This window comes from Emydura macquarii, unplaced genomic scaffold, assembly GCF_026122565.2.
Source record: "Emydura macquarii macquarii isolate MOO-44397 ecotype Brisbane River unplaced genomic scaffold, CSIRO-AGI_Emac_v2 contig_1253, whole genome shotgun sequence".
NCBI classification, from domain to species: domain Eukaryota; kingdom Metazoa; phylum Chordata; order Testudines; family Chelidae; genus Emydura; species Emydura macquarii.
In genome coordinates, this window is record NW_027131390.1 from 102,887,468 (window position 1) to 102,901,771 (window position 14,304).

The 14,304-nt window shown below is 41.1% G+C and overlaps 1 protein-coding gene across 7 annotated transcripts in view; it reads left to right on the plus strand.

The window, feature by feature from the left end:
• Positions 1–14,304, plus strand: part of CLASP1 (cytoplasmic linker associated protein 1) — a 246,209-nt gene that overhangs the window by 85,770 nt on the left and 146,135 nt on the right. The gene's annotated exons all lie outside the window — the stretch shown is intronic.

Genomic DNA, 14,304 nt, shown 5'->3' on the forward strand with positions numbered 1-14,304 from the left:
TTTACAGTGGAGGGGAATCTGACGTTTCTTCAGCATAAAGGACGTTCTTTGTTGTTCAGTAGAATATAACTGAGAAACAATGTTCTTGTCTATATCTAGAAGGGGAAAGGAAAAATTTACACCTTTATCAAATATTGCAGTGTTCACCACGTTACTATACATTTTAGTTCAATTTATTGAATGACCTGGACAAGTTGGGCTGAATTCACCCCTGATCTAACTTCATTGGTGTCAGTGAAATTTAGACAAAAGATGAATGTGGTCCATTATGTCTTAATGAGAGATGTTAATGTGGACTCTGGATGTGTCTAAGGTAGGTTCTCCTTAAAAGGAATTACACCTGGTTGTGTCACATGTAGTGCTACCGCTTGTTGGAATTTGATGGGACAGACTTGTGCATCATGGTGTTGTGATGTCACGTTACCATATTGTGTCAATATAGACCCACTGCACTGAAATGATGTGAGGTGGTGATGATTTGTTTTCACTAGAAGTTGCTTTGGAACCTATTAATGTGCCACAAGATAAGCTTGCGCGTGGATTATCTGAAAAATATGAGGGCAATCCTGGAGGAGAAACAGATGGGTCACAACCCTATATGGCTAGGATAATAGTTTGTAACACAAGAATGAGTCACCATTAAGAATAAGTTTTGCTGGAGAGTAGAAAAATGGAGTAGTTTCAGATTTCAAGAGCAAGACTTTAGCTGTTTAATTATTTTATCCTGGATATAACTCAGAAAACCCCCACAACTTTAAATATGTTTGCTGGTTTTTTAAATGGAAGCATAACTACTCATATATATATATATAAGCGAAGTATCTGTGTGTGAGAGAGTGTATGGTGAGTGAACTGAGAAGAAAATTCTCGGCTTTTCAATTTCCTTTGGTGTTGTAGGCAGATTCATCCCCTGGCTTAACTACCTTGCCTCCAGCATCCCTCTTTCCCTTCTCTATCCAATGTCGGAACAAACGTTGTACAATAACTCTTTCTGCTCAGCCGATGCCCTCTAGTTGACAGTATTAGATCGTAAATGTGACTTGTGTCTTCAGCCTTGTTGGTCACGTTTCATTGTGGCCTAAAGACAAATTTGCTGTCCACATAGGTTGTTTTATCCCTGATTTTAGAACGAAGAAGGTACAATCAATATCCATCAGAGTTTACAGGAAAGGTAATAAATAATGTATACCCCAAACTAGCTTTTCACAGGAAACAGCCTCCAGAATCTCCTAATTCTTTTCGGAGTCTGGTAGATGTCAGTGCTTTTTGTCTCTATCTTATTATCAGGAACATTGCTCCTTTTCGGCTGTGTCTGCACTGAGCTTCTTCTGTTGCAGTAGCGTGTGTGTGTGAGTGTAGATCAGCTGGTAGCAGTTTAAATGCTGTATTATCTGAGCAGGGTAGGTAATGTGCTGGGGCTGGTGCAGCTCCGTCAGTACTAGAGTTATCCCAGACTAGTGGCTCATCTGCACTAGTATTAGCCCCCAGGAAGCTGCAGCAGAGTCATGGTGAAAAAACTCCATGTAGACAAAGCCTCAGACTTTCTCTACACCAGTGGTTTTCAACCTGTGCTCCCCGGACCTTTGGGGGTCTGCAGACCATGTCTAAGGGGTCTGGGAAAGGTTGTTGTTACCATAGAACAGTGGGACTCAGCCTATGGTCGGTCCGTGGACCCCAGAGGTCCGTAGACTATGTCTAAGATTTCTAAAGGGGTCTGCACCTCCATTCAAAATTTTTTAGGGGTCCACAAATGAAAAAAGGTTGAAAACCACTGCTCTGCACAGATCCCTGTAAACAGGATTAAATGTCATTTTTGAAGACAGTAAGTCCCTATCTTCACTACAGAAATCACCATGTTTAAACATCACTATGCCCAAAGCATGTTATAACGTGGTTTATGTTGGTGTGTCTAAACAGAAAATTCCTGTGATGATCATATTAGAAAAACAGCGATGAAATTCTGGCAACACTGATTTCTATTGATTTTAATGGGGCCAGGATTTCACCTCCTGTTTAAGCCTTCCTATTGTTCAGGGTTAGAGCATGGCTCGCTAGCATGGTTATAAGACAGGCAAGAATAAATGAAGTTACAATATGGTTTTCCCCAGCCATTTACTGTAGGTTAGGCCAGACACCCCTATGTCCACATATGTTAGAGCCATGTTTGGAAACCATGCCCGAGGCCTCCTTAGGGTGGGTAGTTATGAGCATACGGTTGGCTAACAGGGTGGTTTGTAACTGAGTCCTGGCCACCCAGGAGCAATGACCTGTGCTAATTATAATAGGGTTTGAAAATGGTTGTGAAGCCTGGCTTATACTGATGTGCAGGGGAATTAAGCAGGCAGAAAGGAAATGATTGTTTTCAGTGAAGGTGATATGGGCCAAGAGAATCAGACAATGAAAAACTATAACTGAAACTGATCTTTTAGCTCTCATAGTATAGACTTGGATATAGAGGTATTTATCAGATCACTTATGTCTGTGTAAAAGAAACCAGCCCCTAGAGCGAGAGTTGATGTATATTGAGAGTACTTTTTGGGAAGTGCTCTGTAAGTCATTTAGGACTGTCTTGAACAAACAACATTTCCTAACAGATGATAAACAGCATTTTTGGTCTGAATAGGGAGACATTCATTTTACTAGTAACACTTATGAAAATAATGGGATATGTTCTGATCTCAGTTACGCTGATCTAAATCTAGAGTACCGTTACTGAAGACAGTGGATATACACCAATGTAACCATGATCAGAATTTGAACCATTATATATTTTTCCAAATAACAATTCCAGCATTTTTTTTACACTGTGGTTCATCATCATTTCCCCAAATTAATGTTGAGAAATACTTTATATTGTTCCTGATGAATCTGGACTTTGATTTAAGGCTCAATGGTATTGTGAATAAAACAACAGTTATGTGTGAGGGGAAGGAGGGCAGGACCGAATAGTAATTTGAAGTGGGTTTCATTTATATAGCAGACAGAGGGGAGGATTTCATCTTTGTAAGTATGCTGCCTTGTAAGTATGTTGCTAGGTTACCAGAAGGCCTTGGAGCCAGAAAATGGAGCTAAGGTGAATGTTGGATTTCTTCATGATTCTTGATGTCCCTGTTTCGTTTTTTACATATAATTAGTCAACCTCTTGAGGCAAAAATTACAGTTTTTTCCGCCTCTAACTTTCAGCAAGTTAATTATTTTTTGTGTAACCGCTTTTACTAATTATGCAGATGTGCTTGTATCCCTGGGAGAAATAGATTTTCAGCATGAAAGAGCCAATAATTGCAGGCCTAGTCAGTTGCCGTCTTTGTATGACATCGCATAATGGCCTTTAATTGGATGTGGTATGGAGGGAGGCCCTTAGATATAAATGTAGATTTAATTTACTCCGAGAAATCCACACTGTTCCGCTTTTCCTGAATTTATGCCTAGAAGGGTTCGAACCAAAGCTTGTTGAAATCAGTGAGAGTTTTTCCGTTGACTGCAATGGCCTTTGGATCAAACCCCAACTAGAGAGACTTCTAAATTCAAGTTTCGGAAAGGATCAGGTTAAGCATGTTTTCAAGCAGTGACTAAAGGTAAAATATCAATATTACAATGTAGTCATTTTCTCCTATTCAGAAAAATAGACCGATTGGAAATGATGATCCTGTCATAAACGAGCAAAACTATTGGGAACCACAGTGTCTCTGATGCATAATTTTTCATCCCATTGATCATTACAAAATTCCAGTCTGATATTGTTTGCCATTAAACACTGTGTTTTATATCTAAACTCCGCAGACCAAATCTCAAAGTCATCCTCAGGACCAGATTGTTCCACACTGGTCTGTGTGCGGAGGGATAACCCTTCTCTTCCGTGACATTGGGTGGGGGGGGTGGGGTGTGCACCTCTACCTTGTCCACAGATATTCTCCTCTCCCTAACCCCAACGGGATCTCTGCTTGGGCTGAGCTCTGGGCACTTCATGGAGCAGGGCTCAGGGATGCGTAGGAGGTGGAGCAGGAATGGTTCAGCTCTCTGTGGAAATCCGTATGACATTGGGGAGCTCTGAGCCGGACTCCCTTTGAGCAGCCAGTGTCATTGTGTCTACTGCCAGGGGAAGGCGGGCTAGCGGAGCAGCATCCACTCCTGCAGGATGGATGGCTCCTGTTTCCGTGCAGAATGGGGGGAATCCCTTTGAACCAATCAGTGGGGTGGTGCCTAGGGAAGGATACAACCTTTTAAACCCTTGCCAGCTGAGGGCATGCAAGGAAATCTTTGTGGTCTTTCTACAGTTTGTCATAGGAGAAGGGGGTCAGTGTGACCCTTGCTCTTTATTCAGGCAAAGTCCTCATGGATTTTGAAGGGAATTTTACCTGTAAGGAGGGGTCCAAAAAGGATTTGGTTCATACTTTTGTGACCTGAATTGTTTACCACATACCTTTCCCATAGCATAGTAGCTTTGAGTACTTTATACTAATAACACAAATCTAAAGCTACTGTTTATTGATTTCTGTTTAGAATGGGGCCCAGTACACACACACATTCATCATGTAATAATAATGGCCTGCTTAATCCCCCTTCAAAGAAAAAATAGAATAGTTTATTAATAATAAAATAACACCACTGATAGCTAACACAATAAACCCATCCCAGCCAAAGGGTTTAGTCTGTTGTGGCCATACTACAGTTTGCATGAATCCTGTTTTGTTTCTCAGTTTGTTTATAATAATCTTGAGAACTTGGAAGTGATTAGGTGAAAACAAGTAATTTTCTAGACTTTCATCTGCCATTCCAGTTATAGACTATAGCCACTTGATGCTATTTTGACATGATAGGGGAAGATTTGCTGTGCTGCTTTGTTTCTGCAGCTGTGATGTTGTATGCATGTGTAGCAAGCCACATGCAAACAAGGAAATTATAAAATTGAAGGGGAGGCTTTTTGTAATGTCTCAAGAAACTTTAACTAGCAAACAGCATTGTGTTTTCCTGGATTCACACTTCATTGCATGCTTTATTATCCATTAGGGTTTGTGTTCAATGAATCTGTCTGCCTTGGTGATAAAAAGTAAAATTCATTTAATTGACTGAGCATTCCCTTGAAAAAGGAGAGAGAAGAAATACACCCTTACCTTTGGGGCCTGGAGAGGGCAATAAAGGTCCTTGTCATGACCTTTTGAATTTATAAAATGCTCCAATGAAACAATGCTGTCCTGGTCCATGACTAGGTCTCCTAGATGCTATGGCAATACAGATAGTTGTTCATAACAACACATTGTTGAGCATGATATAAAAGACATAAATGGATCCCTCAGAGTAGCTCTGCTTGTTTTCTAGAAAACAATCAGAAAGGTGGGCAAAAGTGATCTGGATTTTCTTTTTGACAAACATCCTACTGGATCCTGTTCTTACGTCATGACATTTTTAAAATAAAGAGGGAGATGAAAGAAGTCTCAGGAGGACAAATGTAGCTCAGCTGAGTGCAGAGTAGGCTTTTATTTTGGAGTAGGGTAGCAGTTGTCATCTATGCTAGGTCACACACAGAAGCCGTTTGGGGCGGGGGGGTGGAGAGTTTACTGGTGCTTAAGTTACTGAGAGATGTACTGTGGGGCTGCTTGTAGAGCACAGTGCTCTTTATTAGCGTCTCAGGATCACTGCAGATTATGACTACTGGGAAAGGTAGGCATTCTGCTTAACGAATGAGCAAAAAGAATGGAAATTGTCATTTATGCCTGTGAATCTGTTTGTGTTTTCATTTCTTTTTAACCTTAGAAAAGACACCAATAGATTTTATTATTGAGACATTAGTACGATAAAGAAGCAACTTTAAAAAATAGGCTATAAGCATACTTGGCATATAAACATCAACAATAATTGAGACTTGCATCATTTATGTCTAAATGCAGATACATTGAAGAGGGGTGGAGGAAGAACATATATCTCGGGAAAAACACCTAGTAAGAGAGAGAAATGACCAGTGGAATTTTTAACCATTGTTCATAATTTGTCTGATATGTTTGAATGTTTGTTGATGCTTTTGTTTCTTATCAGTAAGATGTTCGCTGTATCAGCTAAGGAAGATAATTTAAGTAAACACTTATTATTCAGAAGGTGCATTAACACTGAAATGCAAGTAAAGAAATCGACTGAATGGAGACATCACTGGCTTTTCTGTAATTTAGTTTGTGTTTTGGCTAGGGTTCTATAGCAGAAAGGATGTCTGAAGTCAGAAACAGTGAGGAATAGAGAGATGACGAGGCAGAGGAACTTAAGGATCTGTATGCCTATGGAGCATTAATTTTCAGGATATGTGTACGTGCTGCATTTCTTTTCATGATGCATTCCAATCCTGTGTTTTCATTTCGGCGTTTGAGAGGACCCATTCATGTTAGCCATCTTGGTAAACCTGTATTTCCCCCACTTCCCCAAAAAAACCTCACTTGTTTTTCTATTGAAATAGTTATTGGATCCTGGCTCTCTTGTGAGACAAAAGGTGGTGCTTATTTTTAACAGATTAAATATGAGAGAAGTTTACATGATTGTTGGTATCTGATGTGCTGAATAGAACTTGACTGTGTATTGACGTTTTCCCTCTTGTGGCATGATCTTACTGAAAGGTTTTTAATGTAATGGTTTAGAAGGTATAAATCACCTGTGTTCATCAAATGAGGTAAGGTGGGTATTACATATAATACTTTGCATTTCTATAGCTCCTTTCATCCAAGGATCTCCAAGCCCTTTTAGAATATTACTTCAATCCCATAACACACTTGTTAGCTAAATTAACATTATTATACAAATTTTCAGAGCGGAAAGATGGGGTAAAGGAATATTAAGTGACTTGTCTATGATCACACAGCAAGTTGGTGGTGGAGCTGAGACTAGAACCCCAGAAACTTGTGGATGCTGGTCCTTATGTTAACCACTAAACTGCACTCCCTCCCACAGTAGAGCAGGGCTATTAATTTTTGCCATGCTCTCTGAAGTTGTCATTTCACCATCCATGTTCCTTTCATTTTGAAATCTGAGAATGACACTTCAGATATTATTTTTCAAATGTGGAGTCTCCCTGTTTGGGTGGATTTAATGTACTGAAGAAATGGACATGCTTGATTTCTTGTATAAACTAAGCATATGTTTATTGTTGTTATGGAAGCACGAATGGTCTCTCCAGGCTGGGGAATCTCCAGCTCTTAATGACCAGCTGGTGGAGTTGAGAGCCTGAGGGAGTCTTAGTCCAGCTGGACTAATGTGTCAGGAAACGCCTGACCTAGGGGTTATCATTGATATTATGAACTGTCTAAATATAAAACGTTAGAAGAAAAATGACCAGTGGTACGATGGAACTCAAAATGCTATGGACCCCAGCGGTCCTCTTGAGAAGGAACCCTCTGCCTCTGGATCTGGCCCCTCTCACATGGAGTCTGAGCTGCTTCCATAGTGCTCTTTCTCCCCATTTCTGGGACCTCTTTGAAGGACCAGGATCCCCTTTTGGGGAAGGGCAGGGCCAGGGGGCCATTGGCTGGGCAGGCATCGGTTCTCCTCTCCCCCTGCAGTCCATTATGCGGACATAGAAAAAAATCAAGGCAGCCTCCATCTGCCTGTGAAACTCTCCATTGGGGAGGTTGTGAGGGCAGCTCTGCCAGTGCAACTCTGGTGGAATAGGAGGAGTGTATGTGGAGATACAGGGCATCTACAAGGATCTTCAGGGCTTGGTGACTAGTTGCTATATTTTCCGTTAAGGGGAAAACCTTCCTCACCTGCCTCCAGAAAAATTTGAGGAAACGCCACAGTTTTTTTCCTCCTTCCCTTGGGATTCCTTTGGGAGGCTCTGATCTGGCCTTGTGTATACAGTGGATCACTGAAACGCAGCTATCTCTGGTATAGAGTACAGGCTGCCTGATGAAGGTGTTCTTTTTGCATTTACAGTTGTGGGCTTTTCCCAGCACTGCAGCAACCAAAGAAAGCAAAGGATTGCTGTATAATATTATGAATTCTAACCATAATGAAATATAACAACATAATATGTTACACACATGAAACATATATAACCAAAGAAAAAGGATCTTGAGCAACACATTGTACTGTCTGAAGTTCAGAAACTGTTACAGTAGATTTAAGGGTTTGGATAAAGGTCAGGCCCAAATGCTTTGGGCACAGGAACAAAGGATGGTCTTGTGACTGAGATGTTGAGGATCTAGGTTCAGTTCCTAACTCTGTCACAGATTCTCTAGGTGACCCTCTAGGTAAGTCAATCACTTTACCTTAGTTTCCCCATCTATAAAATGGGACATTACTTCCCTATCTAAGAGGAGTGACCAGAGGAAAGTTCATTCATTTATAGTTCTGAGATGCTCTAGTACTGCCGGTCATAAAGAATCTAGATGGGCAATGTGTGATTGTAGCCAAAAACATTTGTGCAGTGTCACTTCAGCCACTAGGGAGGTGAGTTTAGCTCAGTGTGGTTTCTTGAGCACAGGTCTGGGCATTCTTGAATCCTGATCTGCACAATGTCACTTTGGACAAGTCGCTTAGCCTCTAGGCTTCTATTCCCTCACCTGTAAAGTGGGGTTAATGTTTTCCTATCCCATAATGTGCAGTGAAGACTAATTACTGAATGTTTGGAATCTACTTTGAAAAAGAAACTTGTTCTGTAAGGTATTATTAAGGCGAGAGAGAGGGGCAGTGTTTATCTTTAGCTATTCAAATAGGGTTCCTACTGTTATAGCTACATTTGTATTTGTATTGAACTATTTTTAGTGGGTTATTTTAGCACTACCCTGAAGAACAGAAAGAGAGAGGACTCCTATTCCTTTTGCCTTCCTCTGTTCTGTTGTTGTTAAACCAGGTCTGCAGGTCTGTGGACCAAGTATTTCTCGGACTTCCCATTAATTGTTAAGGGACCTGTGTCAGGTTTTTCAGTGTTCTTGACTGGCAAATATAAAAGGCCAAAGTTAACATTTGAAATACTTTGAGGCCATCCTTCAGTGTAAACCTATGAGGCCTGTTCCCTGAGTGAAAGAAAAATTAATGCTCAGAACTCCCACCATCTTTAATGGAGGTTGCAGCCATAAATTTCTTGCACATCTGGAGATGGATAGACTCTTTATTATGCAAATACCACCTGTATTAAAGGAACTTTCCTTGCTGATGTGAGGCCATTCAGTGGCTGTGGTAGGGGACACATGGGACAGGGAATGAGTATCAAAAGGGAATATGTAAATACCAAGGACTCTATTTCTTGGATCTTATGCAGGCTGCTTTCAAGTGACATTGAAATGTGATAGCATGGAATATAGGGAATTTATTAAATGTTAGGCCTACCAGGTGACCATTATGCCAATCAGGTAATGAAATCCATATGGAATAATGGATGTAAACTGAAACTGCAGAGAGACCTGCAAATATACCATGCTTCTTAGTAGTAGCTGGTGATGCTGAGAGAGGAGAGGCACTTTACAGCAGCATTACTATTTCCTTTGGATCAGGCTTCTTTTCTCCTGCCTTTTCCTTTTTGTCCCACTCGGAGGTTTGTGATGACCACAAAAAAACTGACACTGTCCATCATGCCAGCAGTGGACAAGCCACCTGGTATCTTCTCCACTCCCCTGCCTACCTCTTTGTAGATCTCTGTCAGGAAGAATTAGGGTCAGGGCTGGTACAGCAGTAATTTCAATGGCATTTCCTCTGAAAGCGCTAGCTATAAATCTGACATTTCTGATCTAATATCATTGACATTTATTACACACAACATCCTCTGAGGGCAAATTTGTCAACTTTGAATATTCTTTCCTCCTATTTACCAAATCTTAGGCTTCCCCGTGATCCCTGCCAATTACAGCAACATTAAAGCACTAACGAAGGCCTTGTATGTAAGGTTAAGTGCATTGACAACTGTAAATTGACCTTTTAGTTCTCAGACATTCAAGAATAGGATTATGAATCACTGAAGAATTCTGAATGAAGGCTGACAAGTAATAAACCTTGGCTCTTGCGGAACTGGCACAAAAATTAATTTCTATAGTGTTCTCTGGTAAAATGTTATCCTTTGTAAATGCCCAACCTCAGAACTGCAGATGCAAAAATGCATCCACAGATTATGTACAGGTATTTCTGAGTGTGGATTTTTGATAATTTGGGCCACTGTTCTTTTACAGAAAGCGCTAAAATGATAAATATCGAGTAATATTTTGCATTTGCACAGCACAGAAAGCATGTTATATACTTTAAACATTAGTGTCCTCAATTTATAGAGGGACCCTTATGCACAGAGACATGCATTGATTTACCCAAGGTCATACAGTGAACCAGTGATCTCCTACTGCCGTCCCTGTGCTTATTCTACTATCTCCAGTATAAATCCAGTAGGTCACAGCTGTGCATCTTCATAAACTTCTCACTTGTGTGTTTTCTTCCCCAGGAGGCAAACAGCAACCCTTCAGTCTATCCCCGTAAAGTGATGTAAAGTATATCCTTACAGATACATGTAAAGGCACAGAAGCATGTAAAGTGCCTAAAGTCTAATGGGCTGATCCCACTGAGAGACAAGAACTCCTATTTTCTGATAATCCTGGCTCTGTCACTGATGCTCTTTGGTGCAGCTTTAGCCAAGGCACAGTACTTCTTTTGACCTCCAATTTCTTCATCTTTCAAGTGGGGATAATGATATATATATTTACCCACGCCCAGTGATTGTGTGAATCTTAATTAGATCAGGTGTTTACATCTTCAAAGCCTTCTGAAGTACCTAGATTGTAAGTTTTTTTTTCAGGGCAGGGCTTTCCTTGACTTTTGGTCAGGAAAGCACCATGCACATTTATGGAGCTGTATAAATAACAACAAATGTGGTAAGTGATCTCACTGCAGGAAACTTTGTACTAGGCCCCCAAATATATTCTCTTTTCTTGGAGAACGAGCTAGGAGAACAGTTTGGGGATCTCTACGTTTCACTCCAGGTAGTGGTGACTGAAAGTTATCTCCTGATAGCTTTATGTGACTCAGGCTGATGGTCCTGGTCCAGTTCTACCGAACAGAGTTCAGCTCAGAGAAACCACCATCACAGTTGGAATTAATTAGCACCATTATTGGCAGCCTCAGTAGTTGCCAGGGAGTATATGGGACATAGCTGAAGTATTCTCATACCTCTCGAGGGGCTCTTTGGTCAATATGGAACTCCTCCGTGCTAGTAGAATGATCTTTATTTATCTTGGAGATTTGTTTTCAGATTAGGCAGATCACAAATGAAAGGCGCTTAGGTAATTAGCAGCCTCAGTTGAGGAGCACACAGGCACTAGGATAGCAAGGGAGCTGCAGGTAGGGATTCGGGTGCAATGACAGCAGCGTGAGAGGTGGTATGGCACAGCATGTTCCTGTAGTACACTCTGTCTGGCTTTATGCTGTTGTGCCCATGAGTATTCAAGTACCCAAACAGAAAGTTCATTATAACAAGCAGCTATTGTGGTGTCCATAACCATGTAAATTTATTCCTGTGTCTAGACTACAGAGTAAATCTGAAAGCATTTGCACTCAGCATCTTTAAAAGACCAGAATTCAAAGTTTCTCTCTTGAATTTAGCCATTTCACATACTAAAATCATGAGTTTAAAAGATGGCAAAGATCCATTATAATATTGAATCAGTTCCCTGGGGAGACAGGGTACATACAATCCAGTATTAACTGATACAATAGGACAAATGCCCTCAGTCACACCCATTGAAGTCAGTGATATTAGGGTCTCCTTTTTTCTCTCAATAGCATGTAGGGGTCAAATTCTGCTCTCAGTCCCATCACATTTGCAAGAAGAGACTCAACTGTTAGCATATGGTCCCCCGTCTGGCACTTCATTGCCCTGCTTAGGTTTTCCTTAATTAAGTATGATTGTCAGAAGTATTTCAGCTGTTCTTTTGATGTGGTGGTGTGATTTTAGAATAAACCCAGACTGTAATAAATAGCAGTGTCCTAATTTTGAAGCATACGACAGCAAATACTGAATAATGTACGGGTTTCTTTTGCCTGCTGAAGGAATTATGCATACAGTGCTGCTCTGCCAGAGGAATCCTTTTGTTGCACTGTGCTAAGCAGTTTGAATCTCTCTTGTTTACTGCCCCCAAAGCCCAAGAATATAGAGAGCCCTGAATAATCCTTGCTTGGTTTATCTGTGCACATAACTTGTGGTGAGCTCACCAAAGCACGGGGGTTGGAGAGGAAAACAGCTAGTAACTTTCTCTGCACTTGGCCTCCTGTAAAAGGTTCACAGCAGCCTAGAGCCTGTTGACTTTTAGAGCAAATGTCATAGACAGTGGAAGGGGATAAATGTCTTAAAAATGCCATGCCCCGGTCTGGCCCAGTCAATACGAAGGCTGCAGTCCTGTGCCCTTGTGAAGTCAATGGCCAAACTCCCTGTGATTTTAAGTGGGCCAGGGTCTTTGTTGGGGTACCTCCATAGTCATTTCATCCAGCTGGATGCATGTGTTTTTTGCCCCTTTTAACCTGAAGTGCCGGAAATTCCTATTCCAGAGCTTGAGTCTGCATTGCAAGTTCATTTGTGTCCACTGGTTCTAACAATAAACAATGTCACCAATTTCTCTGAAACATCTTAAAATGTTCTTCAGATTGAACATTAGCTCAGTAAAATTTCACTAATCTGAAAATACAGTTTAAATGTCCCTTAAATTAAGGTTTTGGCTCAAATTTGTCCTTGACTATCTATCCCCGTACTACTCAATCTACTATCATACCCCGTACTAATCTATTGCAGCAAGTGGGGTTGTAGAAGGCAAATTCAGGACAAGATTAGCCCATAACTTTTAAAGCCAGCACTTCCTTTGTTCCCCTGCCAGCAATGACATACATGTGTACATTAGCCTAGTGTCTATTGAATAGGAAATGAACTTTGACTTAATTGGCGCGGGGCGGGCAGGCAACAGTGATTAATTATCAATGTTACTACTTCTGTTTGTAAATACAACGGTACTCTGTAACTAGCTACTGAGAAATTCAAGCTACTGTTTTGGGGTCCAGTCCAACACCCAGGGAAATTAATGGGTGTGGTGTTTTTTTGTTTTTGTTTTTTTTGTTTCAGTGGGAGGTGATAAACTGAGCCGTTCGTTTGTAGATTTCTGGCTGGTCCCTTGCTGTAGTAGTTTTATTGCAATGTTTTTGCATGCTCATACATTTGTATGTCAGAGTGAGAGGGTGATAGTGCATCTATGAATGTATGAGAGAGACAGTGGATTGTTCAGACGTCTCATTAAAGTTTCATAAAACAGCTTGTGATAGATGCAAACTTCAGTGAACAGAAACTCTTCCAGGCTTGCAAGATCCTTGCTGTTCATCTGGTGTCACTGCAAGCCATCAAATCCCCTGACTCGCTGTTGCAGTCTGCCAACATAATCCCTTTCTGTAGATTTAAACTGGTCCATGCAAAGCCATCAAAGCTCCTGAAACCTTGAGAGAGTGCCCCAAATGAGTTCCTCTCGCTGAGCTTGTTTTGAACATTACACAGATGTGTGTGTCTTTCTGCATGTCGGCCTGTTTTCAGCAGGTTGGTTTAGGATTGATTAGGATTAATTAGAACATCCAGAACAAAATTAAAGGGACATCACATATTTAAAAATAACTCATCCCTCTGATCACTTTGTTCTTACTATTCTTAAAAATAACTGCTAAAATGACCATAGGTGAATGGGATGTTTTTCAGTTTGTTTGAGCAATTGACAGCATTTGTGTGGAGTTAGTGTCACCATTTCCCCTTTAGTCTATGGGGCTCTTATATGCAACAACAGGGGAGAAACCACAATGGTAAAGCTACAAAAACTGGCAGCAGGACTGAGGGGAACCTATGATCCTGTGACTTCTTTTTACTCTCTGATTTATTGGATTTCAAGTTAAAGTGACACTGTCAGCTGTTCCCTTTCTTTGTTTACTTCCCATTGTTGTCACACCACAATGCAGCAGTGGGCTATATCCTACTCTGTTACACTGGTGTAAAAGCACAATATTGCCACTGACTGCATGGGGAAGTGGAGGTAAACCCATCAGGTTTTACCCTCAGTCCCTGCTTCCTGATAATACAGCGGTGGATATTTTTAATGCTGTAACTAATGTCACTTGGTGATGACTGTCCATTCTCTGGGTCTTATGGGCTAAAATTTGCCTCCCCTGTGTGGGGGCATTAGAAAGGGGAAGCCCTCCTGCTTCAGTACACCAGCGTAGGAGTCAGGCATAAATAGGTTCCCCATAGTGTGGGGGTGGGGAGGGCTGCCTAGCAGTGCTCCCAGGAAGGTAGCACTAGACGTAGTTGCTGTGCAACTGCAGCAAGCACCC